Here is a 26,074-nt window from a genome sequence, read left to right on the forward strand (position 1 = left end):
CTTCTACTCAAATGCTGGAAGAGGTAGAGGCAGAGGTAGAGGAGGCCGATTTGGAGGCCGTGGCAGAAATCAGAATATGCAGCAAACTCAAGAAAACCAGTCCTATGGAGGAGGACGTGGTAACTCTAGAGGCAGGGGGAGCCAAAGAGGTCGTGGTGGATGGCAAAGAGGCCAAAATGCAAACAGTAATGTTGAATGCTACTACTGTGGTAAAATGGGTCATATGGCTAAAGACTGCTATAAAAAGCAGAATGACATCATGAATGGAAAACTGCAACAAGGGAATTATGCATCTTCTAGTAGACAGGGTGATGACAGAAATGAGCATTTGTTCATGGTGCAGCACATGAACAATTCTATGACAAGTGCAGAAGAAAGCAATGATGTATGGTATGTTGACTCAGGTGCATCAAACCACATGACAGGTCATGCAGAATGGATGGAGGATGCAAGGAAAATGGAAAAACCAGGATTTGTGGAGACTGGTGATGATACTGCACATCCTATTGTGCAGATTGGAAAAATTCCCTTGTCTATGCAGGGTGGGAAAAAGAAATACCTGTCCGATGTATTTCATGTCCCGAATATCACCAAGAATCTGGTTTCAGTTGGTCAAATGGTTGAACAGGGCTTGCAGGTCAGATTTAATCCTCATGGATGCTTTGTTGAGGATATGAAAAATAAAGGTCGCTTGATAGCAAAAGGAAAGAAGAAGGGCAGAATGTTTACATTGGATGCAGACATGTCTGAATTGAGTGCAGCAATGTTTGCACATGGGACCGGTGTAGTTGCAGATATTGATATCTGGCATAAACGCATTGGTCATGTTAATGTACAGCGACTTAAATCAATGCAGGCCCAAAATATTGTTGCAGGATTGCCCAAATTCAAGGTTGCAGAAATGCATAAGGTATGTGAAGCCTGTCAGTTTGGAAAACAGGCAAGGAAACCATTTCCTAGACATGTTCAAGAGAGTGAGAAGCCATTGGAATTAATTCACTCTGATGTGTGGACAACTAAAGCTGCATCTCTTGGAGGCTGTCATTATTTTGTCAGTTTTATTGATGACTATAGCAGAAAAGTTTGGGTGTATTTTATGAAAAAGAAAAGTGAAGTTTTTGGGCATTTTAAAACTCTTAAAGCTATGGTTGAAAAAGAAACAGGCTTGCAGATAAAATGCCTAAGGTCAGATGGAGGGGGAGAGTACCTCTCAAATGAGTTTGCAAAGTTCTTGCAGGAGCATGGCATAAAGCAGCAATATTCATGCAGTTATACCCCACAACAAAATGGAATTGCAGAAAGGAAAAACAGGCATATTGGAGAGGTATCTGGTGCCATGCTCAATGAAAAAGACTTGCCAGATTTTTATTGGGCTGAAGCAGTTGCTACAGCAGTCTACATAATGAACAGGACTCCCACTGCAGCAATACATGGAATGACTCCAGAGGAGAGGTATACTGGTAGGAAACCAGATATTTCTCATTTGAAAATTTTTTGTTGCATTGCCTATGTACATGTGCCAGATGAGCTGAGATCCAAGTTGGATCCAAAAGCTGAGAAGTGCATCTTTATTGGTTACTCTCTGCAGCAAAAAGGGTATAGATGCTATAACCCTTCTACTCGTAAGTTTACAGTGAGCAGAGATGTTGTTTTTGATGAGATGAGTAGCTGGTATAAACCAGTAAATGTGATTGATGATGAAGATGCACAAAATGGTAATGCTACACAGAATTCACAGCAGCAGTCACAAAATATTAGTGGACCTGGAGCGTCCTCTAGCAGTGGTTCACATTCTTCGCCATGGACAGGCAGATTGAGATCAGGAGAATCTTCTCAAAGCAATGCAGATAGTGGTATGCAGGTATCACGAAAAGGAAAAGAGAAGGTTGATCAGCCCATGTTTGATGTGAATGCAGGTCACTCTTATGTGGATGGTGAATCCAGTGGCTCAGAACAGAGCATTGATGATGAGTTGGGTATTCCTTCTATTGTTACACCTGGAGTAAGGAAGACCAGGGATGTTTTGAGAGCACCTGGGAGTGAACCTACTTTGCGCAGGTCTACAAGAGCTAGGTATCCTGTGGATAGGCTGAAATATGATGGATTTACAGCCATTCACTATGCATATATGGTCAAAGTGATACAGGAACCAGAACCCACATCTTTTGAGCAAGCCATGGGAAAAGAAAAATGGGAGAAAGCCATGGATGAAGAAATGGATGCCTTGGAAGCAAATGCTACATGGGAGTTAGTACCTTTGCCTAAAGGTAAGAATGCAATTGGCTGTAAGTGGGTTTATAAGGTGAAGCACAATGCTGATGGTTCTGTGAACAGATACAAGGCAAGATTAGTAGTCAAGGGGTATGCACAAACATATGGCATTGACTATGAAGAAACATTTAGTCTGGTTGCAAGGATGGCAACCGTAAGAGCAGTCATTGCTATGGCTGCATCAAAGGGATGGTCTTTACATCAGATGGATGTAAAGAATGCCTTCTTGCATGGTGATTTGCAAGAAGAGGTCTATATGGAGCAGCCACCAGGTTATGTGCATGCTGTTCATCCTGAGTTTGTTTGCAGGTTGAAGAAAGCCTTGTATGGCTTGAAGCAAGCACCTAGAGCATGGTCTGACAAGATAGGACAGTATCTTGTCACTATTGGCTTTCAGATTTCCAAGGCAGATTTCTCACTTTATGTGAGAAAAACAGAGAAAGGTATTATGCTGCTTGTCATTTATGTTGATGATTTGATTATGACAGGTGACAGTGATGAAGATATCCTTCATGTGAAAATGCTATTGAAGCAGAAGTTTGAGATGAAGGATTTGGGAGAGCTGCGTTATTTCTTGGGCATTGAGGTGATTAGATCACCAAGTGGGATACAGCTCTTGCAGAGGCAGTATGGATTGGACATGCTGTCCAAATATGGGATGATAGGTTGTAAGCCTATTTCAGTTCCTTTGGAGCAAAATGTGAAGCTGAGCACAGATGCAGGTGAACTTCTAGAAGACCCTACTATGTATAGACGCATAGTAGGAAGTTTGATTTATATGACTATTACCAGGCCAGATTTGAGCTATGCTGTTGGATTGGTAAGTCAGTTTATGCAGGCTCCAAGGAAACCACATTTGGATGCGGCTAGACGCATACTTAGGTATGTGAAGTCCACATTGCAGTATGGACTATTTTATGAGACTGGGGTTCAGATACAGTTGCATGGATACACTGATGCTGATTGGGCTGGTAGTATTTCTGATAGACGATCTACCAGTGGATATGTATTCTCTTTTGGGAGTGCTGCAGTCACTTGGAGCAGCAAGAAACAGCCTACAGTTGCCTTGTCGAGCACAGAGGCTGAGTACAGGGGTGCAGCAATGGCTGCATGTGAGGTAGCTTGGTTGCATAAGCTACTTTATGATATGCATCAGTCTACAGATGGGCCAGTTGTCATTTATTGTGACAACATGAGTAGTATACACTTGGCAAATAACCCAATCTATCATGCTAGAACAAAGCACATTGAGGTGCATTATCACTATGTGCGAGAGAGGGTTTTACTAGGTCTTATTGATCTAGTTTATGTCAGCACAGAGGATCAGGTAGCTGACATATTCACGAAGGCATTGGGCGCAGAGAAGCTGCGCAAGTTCAGAGACCTACTTGGTGTGCAGGAATTGGGATTGAGCTCGAGGGGGAGTGTTGAGATATCGAGCTCCACTCGTGATACGCCAGGGTGACCGTTGTATATTTATGTCACCGACTTGTCAGTTGCAGACGCGGTTGGTACACCGCCCATGAATAATAGCTACATGATAGCTATCCTTATCTACTCTAGTTCGTGGCTCAGTTAGTATGCCACCTTAGTTAGTTGAGTTTGGTTTGAGACCCATATATAGGGTTCTTCTATTTCTTTGTACTTGAGTTCTTTTGGCTTACACAACTAAGAAGAGGAAAACTGTTTTCAGCCTCCACCCTTGTGTGTCTTCCCCCATTGTGCAAGCAAGAAAGCTTCAAGCGAGACTCCTTCCTTCTCTCCCACAATCTTGACACTCCAAAGGGGTTCACTCATGAATATATGTATATATAATGTGAGTTCAAAATAAGGGGTTTTTAAAACACCATTTTTATACATTTTCTACATACAAAAGGGTGTCATATAAAGGGGTTACTTACAGATTGAATAGAAAAGGGTTTTTTTTATTCCACAAAAATTCATAGATTAGGATATTTATAAATAGACCATGAACGCATGTTATATAGAGAATATATATATTGTGAACCCCCCGAGGTCTTAGCTTAGTCAATATGATAAATTTAATAGAATACAACATCTTTCGTGTGATAAATGTTCTAGAAGAGTCTTCTATAAATCAAAATGTCATCAAAGAATACTAGGACAAACTGAAAGTGGAAAGATAGCGAATCCTATTCATCAGACTCTGGAAGGTAGCTGGAGCATTAGTAAGCCCAAATGTCATCACTAGAAACTGGTATAGCCTTTGATCACTCCTAAAGGCAAAGTTGATCTCATTAACCTCTCGCATAGGGATCTAATGATACCCCAACCTGAAGCCAATCTTTGTAAATAATCAAGCCCCCTTGAGCTCATCAACCAAATCATCAATTTTGGATATTATGTAGTTGACATTTTGAGGCCTCACAGACTGTTTGCTAAGGAGAAGAAATGCTCTTTCATGCAAACTAAGGTGGAGTACTTGGGACATATTGTCAGTGAAAAAGGAATCCAGGTTGACCCCAAGAAGGTGTACTATGTTAAAGATTGGTCGATGCCTACTACCACTACTTCACTTAGAGGGTTTCTTGGTATATCCTTATTTTATCACCAATTCATTAAGCATTATGTGGCTATTGCAACTCCTTTGATTGATAGGTTGAAGAAGGAAGATTTCTTTTGGAATGGACTTGCAAATAATAGCTTCAACCAGTTAAAAGAACTCCTTACTTCTAGTCCTATTCTAGTATGCTCGGATTTTTCGAAAGAGTTTACCATATAGTGTGATGTCAATGACCAATGCATATGGGTTTTTTTGTTACAGGATCATGGAGTGATTTCCTTTTAAAGTCACAAGCTTACAAATAAGGAAATGGCTATGAATGTCTATGACCACCAAGAGATGTTGGCTATCTTACATATTGCAACAAAGAAATGACACCATTATTTGTATGACAAGTGGTTTATAGTTCAAAGTGATCACATGGTCCTATAGTATTTCCTCACTTAGTCCAATCTTAGTCCTAAGTAGTGTAGATGGGTAGCTACACTACAAAATTATGATTTTGACATCAGTCATACGAGGGGCAAAGACAATGTAGTGGCTGATTCTCTTTCTCGTATATGGGCATGTAAAGTTTCACCTATGACCTGAGCTACATAGTGACTAGATTGAAGAATTACAAGAATTCTATCTTCTAGATGAAGAGCTCAGCCATGTTTTTTAGATATTACAGCAAGGTCTCATGGAGGGTAACTTCCATTATCAACTTAAAATGGCCTAATCTAGTTAAATGGAAAGATTGTTATTCCCTCTACTTCTTTTTTTACACAAAAAATTATGGAAATTTATGGAGGAGTTAAATGGACAAAAAATACCATGGAATTCATTACTCGCTTGCCTACTACCAAAAAGGGATGGAATAGTATATATGTGGTGGTGGATAGACTCACCAAGTAGCCCATTTCATTCCAACCAAGACCCTATTTACTAGTTCACAAGTGGCTAATCATTTTATGGAGCAGATTTTTAGATTACATGGATTACCATAGATGATTGTTCATGACAAAGATTCAAAGTTCATGAGTAACTTTTGGTAGGTAGTATTCACATCCATAGACACTAAATTGGCTTCTTCTATGGTCTATCATCCACAACCTAATGGACAGATAGAAAGGGTAAACAAGTGGTTGGAAACTTATCTTTGCCATTTCTGTCATGATGTACAAAAATCATGGGATTCTTGGTTGCACTTGACTGATTTTTCCTACAATAAATCCACTCATGCTAGAATTGGAGTTTCACCCTTTGAGACTATGTATCGATATCAGTTACCCTTACCCATAGTCATTTTCAATTAGAAAATCAATCCTCACAGGAAAGAAGAATTGAAAGTAATGCAGACCCTTCTTAAGCAGTATAAGATAAATCTTAGGAAAGCCCAAGTTCAAATGAATATGTATGCAACTGAGAAGAGGCGGCCCTTAGATTTCCAAGAAGGAGAATTGGTTTTGCTGAAGGTGCCAAAGTTTTGTTATTCTACCTTGAAGGATGGATCTAGTAAAATAAGCTTGCTCACTGGTTTTATGGACCCTACAAGATCCTGAAGTGCATTGGAGACTTTGCATATAGATTTGGAACTACCCTCTTCCACTAAGATTCATAATGTATTCCATATTAGTCAGCTCAAGCCTTTCTATGGTACTTCTGTTGATACAATTATTGAGCTGCCACCTATTGATGAAAGTCTTATTCAGTACATCTGTGAAGCTGACATAGGTTAGTGTGTGAGAAGAAGATTTACTCTTACTCTATCATTCAATATTTAATTAAATGGAGAGGTTTTTCACTTTGAAGAAGCTTCTTATTAGAGTCATGATTCTATACTAGATAAGTTTCCTTACCTATGGAACACATTGGTGGGGGCCAAAGCAGAATGACTATGGAACCACTTATGGTGCAAACATAGGGTCCAAACAACAGACTGTTTTAAAATAGTTTTTATTCTTCCAAATTTTTAACATTATCTCACCTACACAGTATCAAAGTACTCTTCAAGAATTACGTTTTGACATGTGGCATGTTTCGTTTGGACACTTCTACCAGAAGTTATGGAAGATTTGGTTCAGCTGAGTCTCGTGGGTCTCTTCTTATAACAAGCTGTCTTCTTCATTTTGAGTCCATTTCTTGAAGAATTTAAGGCTCCAAATACTTTTGAAGCACTCTTGATCATGTATATAGTTGAGGCTTACTTTCATTCCTTCATTTCAGTTCATATGTCTTCGATCTTTCATTCATTTCTCTACTTGTATAGCTGAAAACATAGTACTCCATTTCATCCATCCTTTTCAACTTTTGTAAGTTTGTTTTTTAGGACAAAAACCTTTGAGATGGGATGGATTGTAAGAAGCAAGGAAGAAGAGATGTTTAGTGTAGAAATAATAGTAATACCATGTCACATTGACATAGGTATAAAAGTGAGAGACATATAGTTTTTTACATCTTTTAAAATATTAATACATTGCTGTCGAGTCTTCCCTCATTACTGTGTTCACAGCTTCTATGGCTTCTCTTCTTTTTCTATCTTTCTCTCTCCTTTTGTAGTCTTTCTATCTCAACGTCACTCTCTTTCTCTCACTTCTACATTCCATCTTCTATCTCTTCTCTGCAGCCTTCTCTCTCCTCTTGCTCTACTCTTCTTGACAAGTAGTAATGCCATGCCACATTGACATAGGTATAAAAGGGAGAGAGATTAGTGTATCAATGTTTCAAAATATGTGAAAATTTAAATATCTCTCCCTTTTATATCTCTGTTAGTGTGACATGGTATTACTATTATTTCTATACTAAACATCTTTTCTTCCTAGCTTCTTACATTAATAGATATGAAAGGCAGGAGGTCTAGTTTATGATTAGGAGAGGATAGAAATGTATGACATCATCCTTGTGGCCTATTAGCACACCCCACTATCAATCAAATGATACATTTCTACATATTTTATCATTGTTTAGCCATAAAAGTGCTTTATGGAAACACCACACTACATTCATGCAAGGACTCCATATCACCATTAAGCTGTCAATTCTCCTCATGCTCATCTTATCCAACTTTGCTAGCAAAATAAAGAAATAATCTCACTATTTACATGCAAAGCAGTGATGATTTGATTCATCTCAAATCCTCCTATCCATGTCACATAGCTGGATCGCTCAATTTTCCCCCATATAGCCCTTGCCAAGGATTAAACTTAAAATATTTTAAGTTCCCACACTCACATTCACATAAAGATGTATCTACATAATACATAAACCCATAGTAGTCAATATATCTACTTGTAATGGATGTAACCTCCTCCCTCTTGTAACGTTGTCGTCGTGTTGGGGTTTGAAGGTCTTCCACCGGGGTTTAGAGTAGAAAATGAGTGAGGGATTCAAGGTTAGGAGAGGGATAAAAGATTGGGGTTTGATAAGACTTGGGTTTTAGAGATGATTCAGTTGAAGAAGAAGACCTCAAGCTTTTTCTTTTACTTAGCATACATGAATGGAATTAAAGACTTTGACTTGATTACATCAAATGCATATGCAGATAGTAAATCAATACATTTAGAGATTATCTCAAATTTAATCCAAATGCATACTTCAAACGCAAGCTCAAATAGTTTCTATTTCATGAATACTAATGGACAACAACTCCAAGATACAAGTATTTTGGCAGTAGACTCTACTACATCCAAGACATAGATCAAAACCTCATGAAATGCATTGTCAAAGCATAAAATTTACTTCAGCCCTGTTTTAAAATAGTAATTTCCAGCCCATAAATAAGCTCCAAAAATGCACATAATCTCAAGAATAAGCCTCTAATCATTCTTAAATGAGGTCCTGATGTTAAGAGGTCAATTCCTTCACTTACAACCACATAGATCACTTGATTTCTCTTCAAAATGGACAAGAACAATGGATTTCCCTGTTTATGACTGGTTTTATCAGTCCAAAACAGCCCATACACCTCCAAAATACTCCCCTTTGCTTGCCCCAAAGTCACTCAAGTACTTGGGCACAAGACAGGCTTCATTGGACCATGAATATGGTAAGAGAATGGAAGAAGACGTACAAAAGAGCAAGCTGAATACTTTCTCTCAGTTTTTCCCTTTTATGGATTGTCATACCACTCATTTTCATCATACCAAATGGACGGGCAAGAAGGACTCTTACCTTCTTTGTTTGCATCTCCTCTTTAGCTTCAGTTTGCTCTGAATTTGCATGCTTTGGAGCATGCACCATAGCCTTCAACTCACCCTCCATCTGCCACAAGTATGTAGGCCCAAAATTTGCGCCGAAAAATGCGGGATGCTCTTCCTTCAGCTCCCACACAAAATTTTGACCATTTAGGTCACTTATAAGTCACATAAGTTCATTATTCCAAGTCCCATACAAACCTAGTGGACTTTTGGCACTTTTCTTGATTTCCATGCAAAAATTCTTCTTGAACCAATGTGACTTAACCTGCAGACTGTCAATTACCTCATGTTGATCAAGTTGTGGGTTCCTCTAGACTTAATTTTTTTCAATTTACATGGTACAACTGAAAATTACATGATAGTTACAAAAGAACTTATGAGATTAAGTAATATCTAAGTCAGATGTTGGGAAATAATGACTGAATTATATATGAAAGTTTATCATGTGAATCCTAATGAAGTTCTTCTGCAAACATAAGAACTCTATGATTTATATCATGAACAGAAAAATATTTGACAATGTGCCTTCCTATCGGCTATCCAAGCACATTTTAGCAGTCCATTGAGAAAAGAATCTAAGTGTCGCCACCCGGCACTCCCATGGCATGTCCCGGGGTTTATCACCTAGGGTTTCCCAAGTCCAACTACACGTTTGTGACCAAACCCACTAGGATCAACCTGAAACTTGAGTCCCTAGGGATCAAGGTCTCCTAACAGTATTCTAGTGTCCGATTCCAGACATCCTACTTTACGCAAAGATACCCAATCTGAAGTAGACCCATGCTACACTTGGTTTCAAGAGAATGAGAAACGAGAGGGATACATCGCTCAACCTCTCTGCCCATAGGGCATAGTCCCATTTTGGTCCCCTAAAATGGCATGAATTGGGTTCTAACTTAACAATACCTAAAGTTTGAACGTCAGTAAAACTTTGTGAGAAGACTCTTAGTTTTCTGGGACCACCCTGTTATAGGATAGACCCATTGGGGTTTCACCCACCTGCTTCCCTTGATAGCTTTAGTTTTCTAATTAGGTCCTATCACATTTATGTGTGACATTCAAAATCAGCTTCCCTAGATAAAACTTTTAGGGAATAGAGTTTGTTCGTGTAAGTTACATCACAGACACAAATATGCAGCAAGCAGTCTTTTAACAAACAAGTTCTTCAACTTGTCTCAAGTTAATCTTTGTCTCCTACCCATACATGAGAATTATATATCCCTTCTGTCCAATAGAAGTCCCGATCCAAATCACATGGCATAATAATTTCCATCCAATATCTAGAATAGGATCTTCCAAAGCCCTAGACATTGGGCTCATGGAAGTCTTCAACTCTATTTCGGACTCAGCAAAGGGGTGTCCAGAGCTCCACTGACCCCAAGCGACCTAAGAGTGACACACACTTTCTGTGGTTGGCATTTTCACCACTCAACCTTTGGCCCATGAATCGAGTAGTGCCCTCTTGGGGTAATTCGCGGTGCAATCTTAGAGATGATCCACCCATCCAACAATATCCTTCCTTAAATAATCCATTTAAGAATTAAGCATGATCAAGGCAATCAACCTAATATCATTTTCCAAGGAGACATTCCTTTATTTTCCATGGCAATTTGTCCCTGCCATACATTTACCATCAAACACAAGCACTTGGAATAATCATCCAAATCACATTCCAAAAATCAACTAATGCAAAAGTATTTAGGACATTATTCAATCAATCAACAAAACAATGGTATCCTTTTCCAAATATTGCAAGAATAGTCCCGATAATCTTTCCATCGTGTATTTGCTCTCCCCCCTTGGAATCAAAGAGTGATTCTATGTAAAAATTTACCTAACACTCCTTTCTTCGACTAAGGCATATGTTAGGGTTTCAAACACTGAACATGACATAAGTTTTATTATTCACTTTCATTGATCAATAACCCAGCCTTCTTCTCAACAAGTATAATAGTGTCGGTCTTTCCTTCGAACTTAGGGTTTCCCAATCCCTAGAGTTCTTGCCTTTGAGTCCTGGAGATGTTGCTATATCGAGCCCAATTCTTGAATAGGATTGACAAACATGGTCTCTACCAGATGGATCTCAAGGTATCGTAGTTTTAATCCTAATGATTATATTCAGATTCAAGGGTTTGTGCGAACCTCAATGCGTCATATGAGTAAATCTACACTCGGTCATCTATGGATATGGAGAATTTTCTAAGATCCCCTACGAGTTCATTAACTATTGATAAAATAACTTAGGTTACTTGCTAAAAAGAACTCGTGCGCATGCCAAGTGACATGCCCTATGTCTCAATGAATAGCAGCGATGGAAATTAATACCTGGATATTCGGATATCAATTATCCATACTTGACATTGTATTCATATTCACAAGAACACCCCGGCTAGTGGCTCCATTGTTGGATATGGGATTACTACTCATGCATGTCTCCCTTCGTTTTGGGGCCATAATTTCAGCCTATAAATCACATTTTCCCTCCTCAGAGAGATAGTGTGCCAGGGAGACAAGGATTAAACTCGTGGGGGATGAGGAGAAGAGCAATGCATGTGGTCACCCTCTAAGGAGGGGAAGGGCTCCTTATTCTTCTTCTTCTTCTTCTTCTTCTTCTCTCTCTCCCTCTCTCTTCCTCTCCCTATCTATCTCTCCTCTTCTTCTTCTTCTTCTTCTTCTTCTTCTCTCTTCTCTTCTCTCTCTCCCTCTCTCTTTCTCTCCCTATCTCTCTCACTTCTTCTCTAGCGAGCCATGGCCTCCTCTAAGGCTTCCTATCCCCTTATTACGATGGGGATTTTTTTATAGTGGGAAGGGAGGGGTATTATTACGGGGAAACAAAGGTAGTGGGGGGGAGTGAGGTGGCACACATGTGTCCTCCTTCCCGTTGATCTCATCACCATCATGTGGAATGTCATCTCCAGCTCGTCGTCTTCATCCACATCCTTACATGTCTCCTCTTCCACATCATTTTCTTCCTCACCTATCTCGCCTTCTCCGCCGTCCCCTTCTTCCTCCACGTCACCTCCTCATCAGCTCTATTGACTGACGTCATCCCTCTTCCTTACCTTTCCACCACCTGTTAGCTCTCTCATCTCCCCCCCGGCCACCTATTGGTGATGACAGGGGGCGAGAGTAAAAAAATTTTCAATGAAATTTTAAAGGGAGTGGAGGTGGTTCCCACGTGGGCCGAGAGTTATTACATCCTCTCCCCCTTAAAGAACTCGAGATGTCCTCGTCTTGGAAGAACTAGGAAAGACAAACATTAATGGGGCTTAAGGCTAGTGGGTTAGGACCCACAATGCTTTCGCTGTGCTACTTTGGTAACTCATAAGTATGTGGTATTCTAAAACGCCATCTTATTGCATTAGATCTATCTAAGTCTGGATTACAAGAGAAGAGTTATTGTAGTTATATTTCATGGGTATTTTCTAGGTTGTTCCCTTATCTTATGGACTTAAGTCAAACTTAATTCAAAGCAGTCTACTTGGACATGCCCTAGCTTGTTGTAGTGGAAACATTGATAGTAGGGACATCTCCTACGGATGTGCCGTATCTCTCCACACGTATGGCATCTTTTTCCCTGATCTAGGGGATCATCTTTGTCACAATTGCCTAAATTAAGTTCTTGGATGATTGCCTTTGCTCGAAATAATGCATCTTGCAAGTCTGTTGGACGCATTGCTTCTAGACAGTGGTTTAGAGGAGTGTGTAGGCCATGGAAAAAATTGGATATTTGCTACACAAGGTCCATAGGTGGTGCGCATTTTAGTAGGGCTATAAATTTTGAATAGTAGGCTTCCAATGTTAATTCTAGGCACTTGAGCTTGAAAATTGTATTCATCTTCAAAGTGTGGTAGGTTGGCAGAAGGTATCGCCTACGTACAGCATCTTTGAGCTGAGCCCAAGTGACAATGGCTTCAAAAATACCTTGATCCTTGCACCATTTCTTCCACCATAACCAAGTCTGGCTAACTAACTTCAGTTTGCCTATCATTGCTTGATTGGAGAAAGTGATTCTTGAAACAGAGAAACAATCATCCATCAACTCAATCCATATATTTGCCTCCGCTGCGATGTCTATCCCTTCTCCATCAAACTTGGGTGCCTTAATTTTCTTGAGAATGAATTTCTTCTCTTGCATGTTAGCATTCATGGGTGCAGAAGGTGCCTGACAATCAAGCCACATCATTTAGGTTATTCTGTTTAGGATATGTCTACGAACTAAACATTAATCAATCACATAGCATTATGAAGTTTCACTCTGATACCAACTGTAACGTGCTCTGTCCAAGCACATTTTAGTGGTCCATCGAGAAACAAATCAAAGCATTTCTGCCCGGCATTCTGCCTTGCAACAAAATGTTCGCGACTGAACCCACTAGGATCGACCTAAAACTTGAGTCCCTAGGGGTCAAGGTCTCTTGAAAATATTCTAGCATCGGATTCTGAACATCCTACTTTACACAGAGATACCGAATCCAAAGCAAACCCATGCCGCACTTAGTTTAAGGAGAATGGAAAACGAGAGGGATGCATCACTCAACCTCTCTACCCATAGGGCATAGTCACATTCCAGTCTCCTAAAACGGCATGAATCGGGTTTTAACTTAACAATACCTAAAGGTCGAACATTGATAAAGCTTTGTGAGAAGCCTCCAAGTTTTCTAGGACCATCTTGTCGATAGGACGCCCGCCCACCTGCATCCCTTGATAGCTTTAGTTTTCTAATTAGGTCCTATCACATTTATGTGTGACATTCAGAATCAGCTTCCTTAATTCAACACTTTAGGGAACAAAGTTTGTTCGCGTAAGTTACATCATAGACACAAATATAGAGCAAGCAGTCTTTTGACAAACAAGTTCCTCAACTTATCTCAAGTCAATCTTTGTCTCGTGCCCATACAGGAGAATTATATATCCCATATGTCCAACAAAAGTCTTGGTCCAAATCACATGGCGCCATAATTTCCATCCAGTATCTAGAATAGGATCTTACAATGCCCTAGATGTTGGGCTCACGATAGTCTTCAACTCTGTTCTGGACTCGGCAAGGGGTGTTCAGAGCTCCAATGACCCTAAGCAACCCAGGACCGAGACACACTTTCCATGGTTGGCCTTTTCACCACTCGAACTTCGACTCGTGAATTGAACAATGCCCTCTCGGGTTAATCTGCAATGTGATCTATCCACCCGTGCAACAATATCCTTCCTTAATTAATCCATTTAAGAATCAAGCATGATCAAGGCAATCAACCTAATATCATTTTCCAAGGAGACATTTCTTTATTTCCCATAACAATTTGTCATTACTGACCCTTGCCATGCATTTAACATATCAAACACAAGCACTTGCAATAATCATCCAAATCACATTCCAACAATCAGTTAATGCAAAAGCATTTAGGACATTATTCAATCAATCAACAAAAAAATGGTATTCTTTTCCAAATATTGCAAGAATAGTCACGATAACCTTTCCATCGCGTATTTACTCTCCCCCTTGGGATCAAAGAGCGATTCTATGTAAAAATTTACCTAACAGTCCTTTCTTCGGCTAAGGCATGATATGTTAGGGTTTCAAACACTGAACATGATGTAAATTTTACTATTCACTTTCATTGATCGATAACCCAGCCTTCTTCTCAACAAGTACAAAAGCATCGGTCTTTCAACTTAGGGTTTCCTAATCCCTAGAGTTCTTGCCTTTGAGGCCTGGAGATGTTGTTGCATCTAGCCCAATTCTTGAATAGGATTGAAAAACATAGTCACTATTGGACAGATCTCAAGGTATCATAGTTTTAATTCTAATGATTGTATTCGGATACAAGGGTTTGTGCAAACCTCAATGTGTCATATGATTAAATCTAAGCTTGGTCATGTACGGATACGGTGAATTTTTTAAAATCCCCTAGGAGCTCATTAACTATTGAAAAATAGCTTAGGTTACTTGTTAAAAAGAACTCGTGCGCATGCCAAGTGACATGCCCTATGTCTCAATTAATAGCAGAGATTGCAACTAATACCTAGATATTCAAATATGAATTATCCATACCTAACGTTGTATTGGCATTCGCAGGAAGGCCCCATCCAATGGCTCCATTGTTGGATACGGGATTACTACTGATGCATGTCTCCCTCCGCTTTGGGGCCATACTTTCGGCCTGTAAATCACCCTTTTCTCTCGCTTGAAGGATGGTGTGCCGGGAGACGAGGATTAAAATCACGGGGGGATGAGGAGAAGAGCAACCCGTGTGGTCACCCTCTAAGGAGGGGAAGGGCTCCTTCTTCTTATTCTTCTTCTTCTTCTCTCTCTCTCTCTCTCTCTCTCTCTCTCTCTCTCTCTCTCTCTCTCTCTCTCTCTCTCTCTCTCTCTCTCTCTCTCTCTCTCTCTCTCTCTCTCTCTCTCTCTCTCTCTCTCTCTCTCTCTCTCTCTCTCTCCTTCTTCCTCTTCTTCTTCTTCTTCTTCTTCTCTCTCTCCCTCTCTCTCCCTCTCTCTTCCTCTCCCTATATCTCTCTCTTCTTCTCAAGCGTGCCGTGGCCTCCTCTAAGGCTTCCTATCCCATTATTATGATTGGGGGGAGTTTTTTATCATGGAAAGGGGAGGTATTATTAGGGAGAAATAGAGGTAGTGGGAGGCAAGTGAGGTGGCACACATTGTCGTGCCACTACGCACACACCATGTAAAAAAATCTAGTGTGTGGATTTCTTATTGATTTAGAGAGCCAATGCCATTTTAGACATTAGTGTTAGTGTCCATGGTTCAAAAATTTTAGATTTTTGGACAAGTTTTAGCCAATTTTTATATTTTAGATATTATCTCTTGTAAAAATCCATAAAACTCTAGATAACTTCTAGATTAGGATGTCATGTAAAAGAAAGCATGTAGCTTTCGGCCAATTTGAGAGGATTTTATGTAAAAAGAAAGATTGTGCAACGTGCGATCACTGTTTTCAGGTAGTGAATTGTAAAATATTACACGGCGCAGCGAACAGAATTTGAGAAAGAGATAGAGAGTACACAACAGATAAGAGGAGAATCAGTAAATTCTTTAACTCCAAACAACTGATACAAAGATGGCTCTGTCCACCCATGCGCTTCCACTGTGTGAAGCTTAGATGGCGATCTAGATAGAAGATAGGTGAAGAGTTTAAGGCTAGCTGGAACAACAACTCTGACTGGGTGAAAGATGAGTAAGTGATGGCTGCGAAGGGGTTTAGCTTTTATAGCCCGCGAAGGTCGTTAGGTCGGCCTATTGACCGACCTACCATATGAGCCTCCACTAGTCGGCCAGGGAATATTCCCTTTACCATCGGGCCAGGGGCGCTGCCCCCGGACCCCCGCCAGGGGGGCCGCTGGCCCCCCTGGGACCCCCCAGCCAAGGGCCGCTTCCGCGGCCCCCGGACCCCACAATAGGGGCCCCTTTTAACTCCCTTACCACGCAACTCAATGCAATGTGCCTCGAGTTGCTACCAGCTTAACCACTCCGTCTAACCCAAAGATTAGACCCACAACAGTCACCTTTTTGCCATCCGGTCACATAGACCTCATCTGATATACAAGTCAGGACTCAACCAATGTCCAGGCTCACATTTGGCTTCTCCTCATAATGGGGGCCTTACAACTTTGAGCACCATGGATCATTGGTAGCATCTAATGAGGGTGGGGCATTGATCATATCTAACATGAATAGCACTCTGAAGTGGGAGATGAAGTGGAAGTGATTTGAGGCCAAGTGTGCTGGTCCCCCCTTTCAGATCCAATAGAAGCATCAAATTGGCAATCTTAGCAACATAGAGGAAGATATTATTTTATACACGTTTTTATCTATTAGAGTTTTATCTTCTCATAATGCTAAAATAAACTGACAGGCTTCATCTCTGTTAGTATTCTTCTTCATTTTCTATTTCTTTCTGTGAGTATTCTTCTACATCTTCTATCTCTTTGAACCTCTTCTCTTCCGTGGGCTGATTTAGGGCGGCTGATATCTTCAATCATATTCAGACAATTAGCTACAGCAGTATTCTTCTACGTCTTCTATCTCTTTGAACCTCTTCTCTTCCGTGGGCTGATTTAGGGCGGCTGATATCTTCAATCATATTCAGAGAATTAGCTACAGCAGTGTTCTTTTAATTCATTTCTTACTCTACATAAGTCATCTTGTCAAAATATGCAAGTATAATGTGCCCCTATGGCAGGGCAATGTTTGTAGATCATTCATAGATTCTTTGAGTTAAATTAAGAGGAGTTTTTGCTCTTATTTCTAGGCTATGGTAACTTATTCTTATCAAAAAATCAATTTGAAGCTCTCTTGAAGGAAGCCTCTTTGACTTACAAGCCTTTAATTGACTCATAAGCTTTTGTCCCTAACAATCTACATTGAATGTAACCATGCAAAGTTGATTCATGCTATGGCATCATGTATGAATGATGGGATGCAAAGTTGTTTATTATACATGATAGCATATTATAATTGATTTTCTAATTTGTGATTGTTCTTACAGTCAAGAAAACAAGCTTGATTTGAGATAATACTCTTGTGATCTTTGCTAAGAGCATGCAATTGGAAGCTCTATTAACATCTTCAAGAACTTGGCTTGAAACCTTCAACCCTTCTCATATCTCTATCATCTCCAGATTCTAAGCTCTTGAACCCCCATACATTCTTTTCTCTCAAAACCCTATGATTGACCGTGAAGTATCTCTTGAACCTTTAAACATTCACTGTAATCTACTTATCTCTTGATGACACATCTCCATCTATCTTGTCCAGTTTTCTTGCCAAACCCCTATAGTGACCTTCAACCCTACGCGCTGTGACATTGGTGAACCTGATGTGAAGTTCGGTGTAAGAGAACTCCAAGATGGAGGATTCTTAAGGAGATACTCTACAAAAATTGGTGCCCATACTATAGCAAACTCAGCAACAACAAATCCAAATGTTACAACAACAACAACAAAGGCAAGATGAAGAGAATATTAATTCCACAGCTATCAATCCATAGAGGAATTTAGGCGGGAATTAAAACAATTTAATGGTCAAAATGTCTATGTTTTCATTCGCTTGTATGTTGAGAAAATGCTCTTCTTTAGTGTACTGCGACATGCATGGAGTCGTTATTTTTCCAAACTAGCCAAGCATGGTCTTCTAGAAAGAATCCATGGTCTTTTTCAATGAGATGCAAATTGGTTTGCATTCAAAAAAGCCCTACACGAAGAATTCTTCTTAGAAAACTCTGGCCTAATGACAAAGAAAAGTTTCACTGATTGGGTTAAGAAACCCAACAAAGGTTTAGCTACAACAACTTTATTACATGAGTTTGAAAGTAAATTTGGACAACTTGATGCTTAAGACCAACAAAGTATAGAAGGTCAGATGATTGAATTATTCCTTAAGGCTGCGAATCCCATTCTACAAGAAAAGCTTGTTGATTGCCTAGAAGATGCTACCTCCAAATCATAGGACTCAAGACTGCATGGACAGATGTTACTGATGCAGTTAACATGATTTCTCAAAGAGAGTAGATGCAACTAAGATTGGGCTCTACTTCAACTTCAACAACTCCATTGATGGAGCTTGTTCCACCTTCAAAATCTCCTATCCCTTTGACTAATCAACCAACTCTTTCTCCTTCTATTCCTTCTAAAAATGATGTCATAGATGAACTCATTAAAAGCATGCGTGACCTTCATCTGAATCTTACAGAAATTAGTTCCAAGTTCGAGAAGCTAGATGTCAAGTTGAAGAAGGAGGATGATCATCAACTCAAAGACCCACGAGAGAAGGCTATAAGAGGTGTTGTATTTGGTGTGACAGCCAACAACATGACAAGAGGGAGTGTTCTACCTTTTGTGAGGCTGAAGCACAGAAGCTCGTCTTTTGGAAAGACCGAAAAATTCATGCAGCTGAAACTAGTCTTCCACTGGAGCCAAATTTTGGCAATGGTGGAATGAAGAAAAGATTAGAAGATTTAGTTGTAAAGAATACCTATGCAGCAATTAATGTAGCTACCTATGGGCTGCAAATTGAGACAACTAAATCAAATTTGAAAGCATGTAAAGATAATGTGCAATCTAAAGTATGGATGCAAGCATTAGATCAAATGGAATGTGGCAAAGTATCCAAAGTTGATTTTGACTAACGCCAGTCAGTGCATTTGAGGAATAACTGGTTGGAAAGAACCGGTAGATTCTTTTTCTGCCTTTGCACATTTGGTTGACGTCAATCGTAAAGAAGTCTTGACTAAAGAAAAGAGAAGAAGAGAAGATGAACAAGGGCCTTCCTCTTCTAGCCCTCCGAAACGGTAACTAGAAAAATGCTTGAACAACCAAAGCTTACTGAAAATATAATCCCAGATCCAAAGATGGAAGATGTGCTACAAACAAAGAAGACCAAAGAAAAGAAGAAAGGCAAGCAGCCAGGCTACAAATTGCAGTCTGACATAGAATCTGCAACCGATCTCAAATGAGTTCTAGAAGAATGAATTCTTGGAAGTAAAATTGAGTTCACCTTAGGTGAAATTCTTGAGATTTCCAAACCTAAATTTCATGATGTAATTATTAATGTAATCAAAAGAAAAAGACAATATGTTGGTGATGATACTAAAGAAATAGTGCATGCTTTTTTGCAAGCTCTTCGAGTCTTTGTGCAGGATGAAGAGAAGCTGACGTCACAAGGAATTCATCTTGAAGTAGTTAAAGAATTAATTGTAGCAATTGAAGTTGAAGATAAAGAAAGCATGAATGTAAAAATTAAAGAAGTGAAAGTTGAAAATGTAATGGTCGGCTGGTCCAAACCAGTTGGGCAGCCCACTTCTCGAAAAGAAAGCCATCTACAGCAGATGCATGAGGAGGAAGAGGCTCAATTCATTCCAAGCAGTCACTACTCCCGTACGCATTGGGCAAGAGCAATAATGGAGATAGTCATCAAAATTGGAGAAAAAGAAACACCATGTATTTCACTCTTAGACCATGGGTCGGAGATAAACGTCATGGAAAGAAGTCTCTATGAAAGTGGTGGATGGCCCATAGATGTTGATCCAGGTTGGCGAATGAGAGTTACAAACAACTCTTCTAGAGAGTTATATGATGCATGTTGTAATGTGCAAGTAATTATTGGAGACATAAAATATAATTTTCACTTTTTTGTTCAAGACTTGTAGTTACCATATCATTCTTGGGCAACCTTACATTTTTTAAGCCCGCTTGGAAACAAAAGCTCTTGATGATGGTTCTTCCTATGCTCGAATCCAAAGCAAGGATAATGAACAAGCTGTCCAATTTCTTACTATGTGTGTTAACCATCATCAAAACAAAGATCGACTACGTGATTATCATGTGCCTCCTAATGCCTGAGAATTCAAGGGTTTTCAAGCTACACTGCTATAAAAGGAGGCTATAGCAATGCATCATGTAAAAATATTGAACCTCCTTATGCTACAGAAATTGTGTCTCTAGCAAATCTGTATGTATGTACAACCAATAATATGGGCTGTTATAAGTTTCTTCTAGACATGACTTGTAACGTGTCTCCCTGTCCACTTGTAGGATATCTCTTAGCAGCCCATCGGGAAGAGAGTCTAAAAAGCGTTCCCTAGCACTCACAAGGGATGTCATGAGGTTTGCAATTGAGAGGAGCACACGCGGGAGCTTCCACCCCAAGCACGAGAGTGGATAGCGCCCTGATATTAAATGCCCAGGTTCTGAAAAATATCTTTGCATGGAAAGGATGCATAAAGTATGTCTTAATTCACATAGAAAACTTAAATGCGTTGGAAAATTTATATATTTTGCTTCAATGTAAAAAGTTCAATTGCATGACAAGGTAGTTGTAATGCTTGCACTTCCATGATCAAGGGTAGTCGCATTTGAACATATGATACACAAGTTAAAGATGCACTTGTGCAAAGACGTCCTTGTTGCATTGCGCATATAGGTTAAATGCATTTTTAATATGTTCTTATGTATTGGGAGGTTCACATTGTTGGAAAGGAAGGGGCATATAGCACATATGAAATAAATTCCTTGCTGTGACTCGTATATAGGATAATTGTAGAAGGTTGTTTGAGGATGAATAAATAGTTGCAATGAAAGAAAAATATCTATGAACTTTGACAAAAGGGCATATAGTATGCGACTCACATGAAATGATAGATACATTTTAGGCTAAGTGAAGTGGTAAAGGAAGGATTAAATCAATGATGTATTCATTGGCATCTGGTCATGAAGGAATGATGCATCCATGCATAGAGTTCTTTTATCAAAGTTCACAATTGGGGAAAGGATGCATCTTCATTAAAATACAAAAGCTTTGAATTCGATGCATAAATGTAAGGGTTATAGGAGGTAGTTTTTAATGTCAATCAAAATCGTATAAGGCAAGGAAAGATGGAAAGATCATTGTAGATCCTATAGTTGCATAAAGGTGAAAGGCCTATGGTCTTGAAGTTGCATATTCACATGGAATGATACATCTCATACATCTTGCAGTTCCTTACATCTTTTAAGGAAAGTGCTTGCAAGTTTAGAAGAAAGTATTTGCATATTTAAAGGGAATACTGTCTTTAATCGTAAGTTGGTTAGATCAACTAAGTAATTCGCGTGTAATTGAGTAGCTTACATGAAATTCATAAAGGTATGATTAGCTAGCATACGATGGTCACCTCAATGTGCTAGGTTGGGTTAAGTCATGATAAAATTCTGCTTAGTATCGCACTTAGGATGCTGATTTAATATTTTTTATCTTAAAAGTTCTACCCACATTCACAAAATGTTAGGGTTATCAAAACAACCATGCAAGAATGATCTAGGGTTCTCACCCTAAGGATCAGATGACCAAATGTTAGACTTTGGAAAGGAATTTAGGGACCCTAGGCCCAAAACATTTATCAGCCTAGTAGGATTAGGGTTTTGGATTGGGATCAAATGGACTCCCAAACCCTATATCTTGATTAAGCAATACCATATGATGAGAGATATAATCCCTCAAGTTAGGTACTGACACATATCTCGTGCAACAAGCCTGCAAGGTCATATGCTCTTGCGTCTAAATCACAAGTTAGTGCTACTACACCTTAGACCAAGGTTGGCAAGTTCTAATCACAAATTAGTTTATCTAAGAATTGAGTAGTTGCCCTACTACAACACTCCCTCTTGGGGGCTGATTTGTCAAGCTTAGGGCAGTGGTGAATTGCCAAGAAGAAAATTGACCAACCAAGTTAGGACGACGGGGTTGTCTAGGATCTATTTGACTATAATATAAGGAAACCTAAGGTACTGACAATTTGGGGTCAACAGGGTATAAAACCTAACCCAAGGAAAAAGGGTCAACAAGCAACCCAGCTTGCTAAACCTTTGGGATCTTGCCAAGTTGCGAATGATCCAGGATTGAATGCTGGGAGTATTCGGGGAAAAGGAATCACACCTTAACAGTTTGCAGTACGAACGACCACTGGAATGCTCGTGATTGTATACTTAGGTGCATTGTTTGTACTTCTTTGTTGAAGGAACTAATTCAGGAAAAATAACTAATGCTTCAAGTTAAAAGCCTGGAGGGAGAGGAAGTTTTAGTTACCTTTGACTGTCTGCCTGACCCTATCCAAGGGGGTTGTTAGCCGCGACGGGTACTTGGAACGAACCCGCCGCGAGAGGTCTCTTCGTGCGTGCTGCTTGGAGCAGGAAGACACTTGGGTGCTAGGAAAGGCTCTGGCCATAAATTCCTTACCTCCGGATCCTGCAGGAGGCTGACGTGACTCGAGATGGGATCTCGGGGCTAGCATACTAGTCAACGGGCGGATGTTGGAGTAGCAATCGTGAGGATTTCTAGGATAGCCTTCGGGTAGGATATTTGATGTATTCCAAAGACTATGATAAATAAAGATCAAATGTTGAAAAAGAAACTTGCTTGACATTGTTTTTCTATGTCAGTGCCTAAGTTACATGAAGGAACCAATGTTTAATTGGTTATTAAGGAAGCTGTTTTTGCATGTCAAACTAAATGTGGTAGGTAATTAGATAACTAAGCAACCTGGGGAAAGTGCAGTGGATGTGACTCTGGTTCCGTCCTACAGAAGGGTGGTCCCAGTTAGCCAAGAACTTTTCTTGAAGGAATTGATAATGAAGTAGCGATGACCTAGAATCAATAGAGTTAGAGTCCCGATTTATGCTATTTTAGGGGAACGGAATGGGACTATGCCTTAGGGTAGAGAGGTTGAGCTTCACATCCCTCCTGTTTCCCATTCTCCTTGAATCAAGTGCATTATAAATCCACTTCAACCCTGATGTTTCTGCGCAAAAGTGGTTCGTCTGGGACTCGATGCTAGCTACTTCCTAGAAACTTGACTATTAGGAAAACCTTGATTCAGGTCGAGGTCCTAAGTGGGAACGGCCAGATACTTCCGCTTCGTGGTAGACTCGGGAAGACCTTGATCGCAAATCCCGGGACATTCCTTGTGAGCAAGCAGTGCTTTCTAGGCTCTCTTCACGATGGGCTGCTAAGAGGTGTCCTATAAGTGGACAGGGGGACATGTTACCATTGGTATCGGAGTGAACCAATGGGATCTAATATTTACAAGGGAACTTAATGGGGAAAAGTAAAGCAATGATGCCATTAAGAACATCTCCTTACTTACTTATAGATGCTGCGCTACAGAGTCACGAAGCATGGAACAAATTTTTGGTGTTTCAGGTTATGTTTATGACTACAATGCGTGCTTTGGATTATCAATAGAGGCTAGGCATGATGAATATTCTAGACCCCATCTACAATCCTTCACCCCTATACGTGGAATGGAGATGGACGGGTGAATCAGGAATATATTACATAGCAGCCCACCGACTTGCGTACCTTCAGACCAACTTGAAGAGAATCAAGTGGATAGAGGATTTAAAGATCGTGAAGCTGTTCATCTTTGTCGAGGCTCACGCAAATTCAACCCTGCATGTTGGCGGTCGAAAAGTCAAGCAGAACAAGTATGTGTACGAAGAAGTGACTCGAGTGATCCCTGCCAACAGAATCAAGGTGCTGGGACGTTATGAGAAGAATGAGTATCAAAGGAAGGGATACCCCAAGCTTCCTATGACCTATCGATTCTTGAAAATCCATGACCCCTCTCCATATTATTACTCAATCCCCGTAGCCGAATGTAACACAATCCTATTTTCCCCTAACTGATGTGCCAATCAACTTATTCTACTTTCCCAAGATAAATGTACTCAAAAGGGCTATGCCCTCATGAATGAATAAGTTTTTCATCACTGTCTGTCATGGTTGTAAGTGTTGGTAAAGGAGTTGAGTGATTAGGTCACTTGACTAAAAGCTGTACTGGGCATATTAATGTAATATGAGAACATTTGGTAAGTTTTTAACATAAAAAATATTATTGCCCAAGCGCAACCCCAAGTGCAGATTCCTAGTCCGACCCCTACACTAAGTACAGCTGTAATTCAAGAGAAGAAGTTCCTTCTCAAACAAATCAAGCCACCTAAATTTGATGGTAAGGGAAGGACTGTCCAAACTGACGCCGAGGTCTGGATCGAGTCCATGGAGGACTATTTTGAGACAGTAGGAACTGCACTCGTCAACCAAGCTATGCTCGCCAAACTGAAGCTTACCGGCAAAGCAAGACTTTGGTGGAAACAATGGTGCAGAGACCAAGGGATCTTGGAAGGGATAGTCACTTGGGAGAAGCTTAAAAAAGCTGTGCGAGGGATATATCTGCCACTTGCCTACCACACATAGAAGATGAACGAATTCTATGAATTAAAGCAGCTGGGACTATCCCTGGATGCATATTATTCAAAGTTTGTCTCTCTCTTAAAAGTATGCGCCACAAATGGATATGACACAACAGGTGTCAAAGTTTTGTGTTGGGTTAAATCCACCCATAAACACCCGCTTGGAATCAATGCGCCTAATGGACCTACAAGACACACTCATTCAAGCTGCACCAATAATACAAGAGGTACAAACCAAGCCAAGGAATAATAGGACTTGATCTTATAAGGATCAGAACAAGGGAATGTATAGGTCTCAGGCTAAGAGAACGCAGGGCCAAAATCAGGGACAAAGGAAGAAAGCTAAGGCCAACGCTGTCAACAACTTTGTTCTTACACAAGGTAATGGTTGCAATCTCTATTGCTTTCATTGCAACGAGCCTGGTCACTTCAAAAGGCAGTATCCCAAGCTTAGCAGAGGACAACGCCAGGAGCCATTCTAAGGAGCCGTCCATGGCCAGAGGGAGAACCTCCAGTGTTGCCAACAAGGAGCTGGGTGATGAAGAAGATCCATCCATGGAAGCTGACATTGAGAGGGCAACAATTCATGCCACTCTTCACAAGAAAGGCCCGAATCACCAATTCTTGGTGATTCAAACTCCATCGGATTTTCAAACTCCATCGGATTATCAAGGTAAAAGCTTCGAAACCTTGATTGATTGTGGCAGTACACATTCCTTCATTTTACCAATCTATGCAAAAAGATTAGGAATAGCCACAATAGATGCACCTACCTTACTTGTGGAATTAGAAAATGGTGGGGAGGTCTCTTGTACCAGGAAAACTGCTAAGGTGAAATTCCTACTGGGTGGAAAGTCGACTTCGGTCAGATTCAGGGTAATGAACCTAGGTGTCCATGAATGTTTGCTCGGAATGGATTGGCTAATACCCAATGATGCCCACATTCACTATGGAAAGGGCCAAGTCTCCTTTTGAAATTCTGAAGGGGAACTAGTTACAACTCAAGGAGAGGCTGGTAAGCCAAAAATTCAGCTGGCAAAAGCAACACGGATAATAAAAGGAGTTAGGAAGGGCCTACCTGTCTATTTGATTAAACTAAAAAAGCTAGATCAGAATCAGGAATTTAGGGAAGAACCTTCATGGTTAAAGGAATACACAGACGTATTTCCTAAAGAGCTAATAGAACTTCCTCCTCAAAGGGAAGTCGATTACGAAATCAAGCTGGCGCCAAGAGCTGCACCATTGCAAAGAGACCATATAGGATGTCCATCCCAGAAGCAATTGAGCTGAAGGAGCAACTCAAGCAACTGTTAGACCAGGGCTACATTCATCCTAGCAGTTCGCCATGGGGAGCTCCAGTGTTATTCCAGAA

Source organism: Lygodium microphyllum, chromosome 27 (genome assembly GCF_053477565.2).
Source record: "Lygodium microphyllum isolate KBCC chromosome 27, Lygodium_microphyllum_v1.1.10, whole genome shotgun sequence".
NCBI classification, from domain to species: Eukaryota; Viridiplantae; Streptophyta; class Polypodiopsida; order Schizaeales; family Lygodiaceae; genus Lygodium; species Lygodium microphyllum.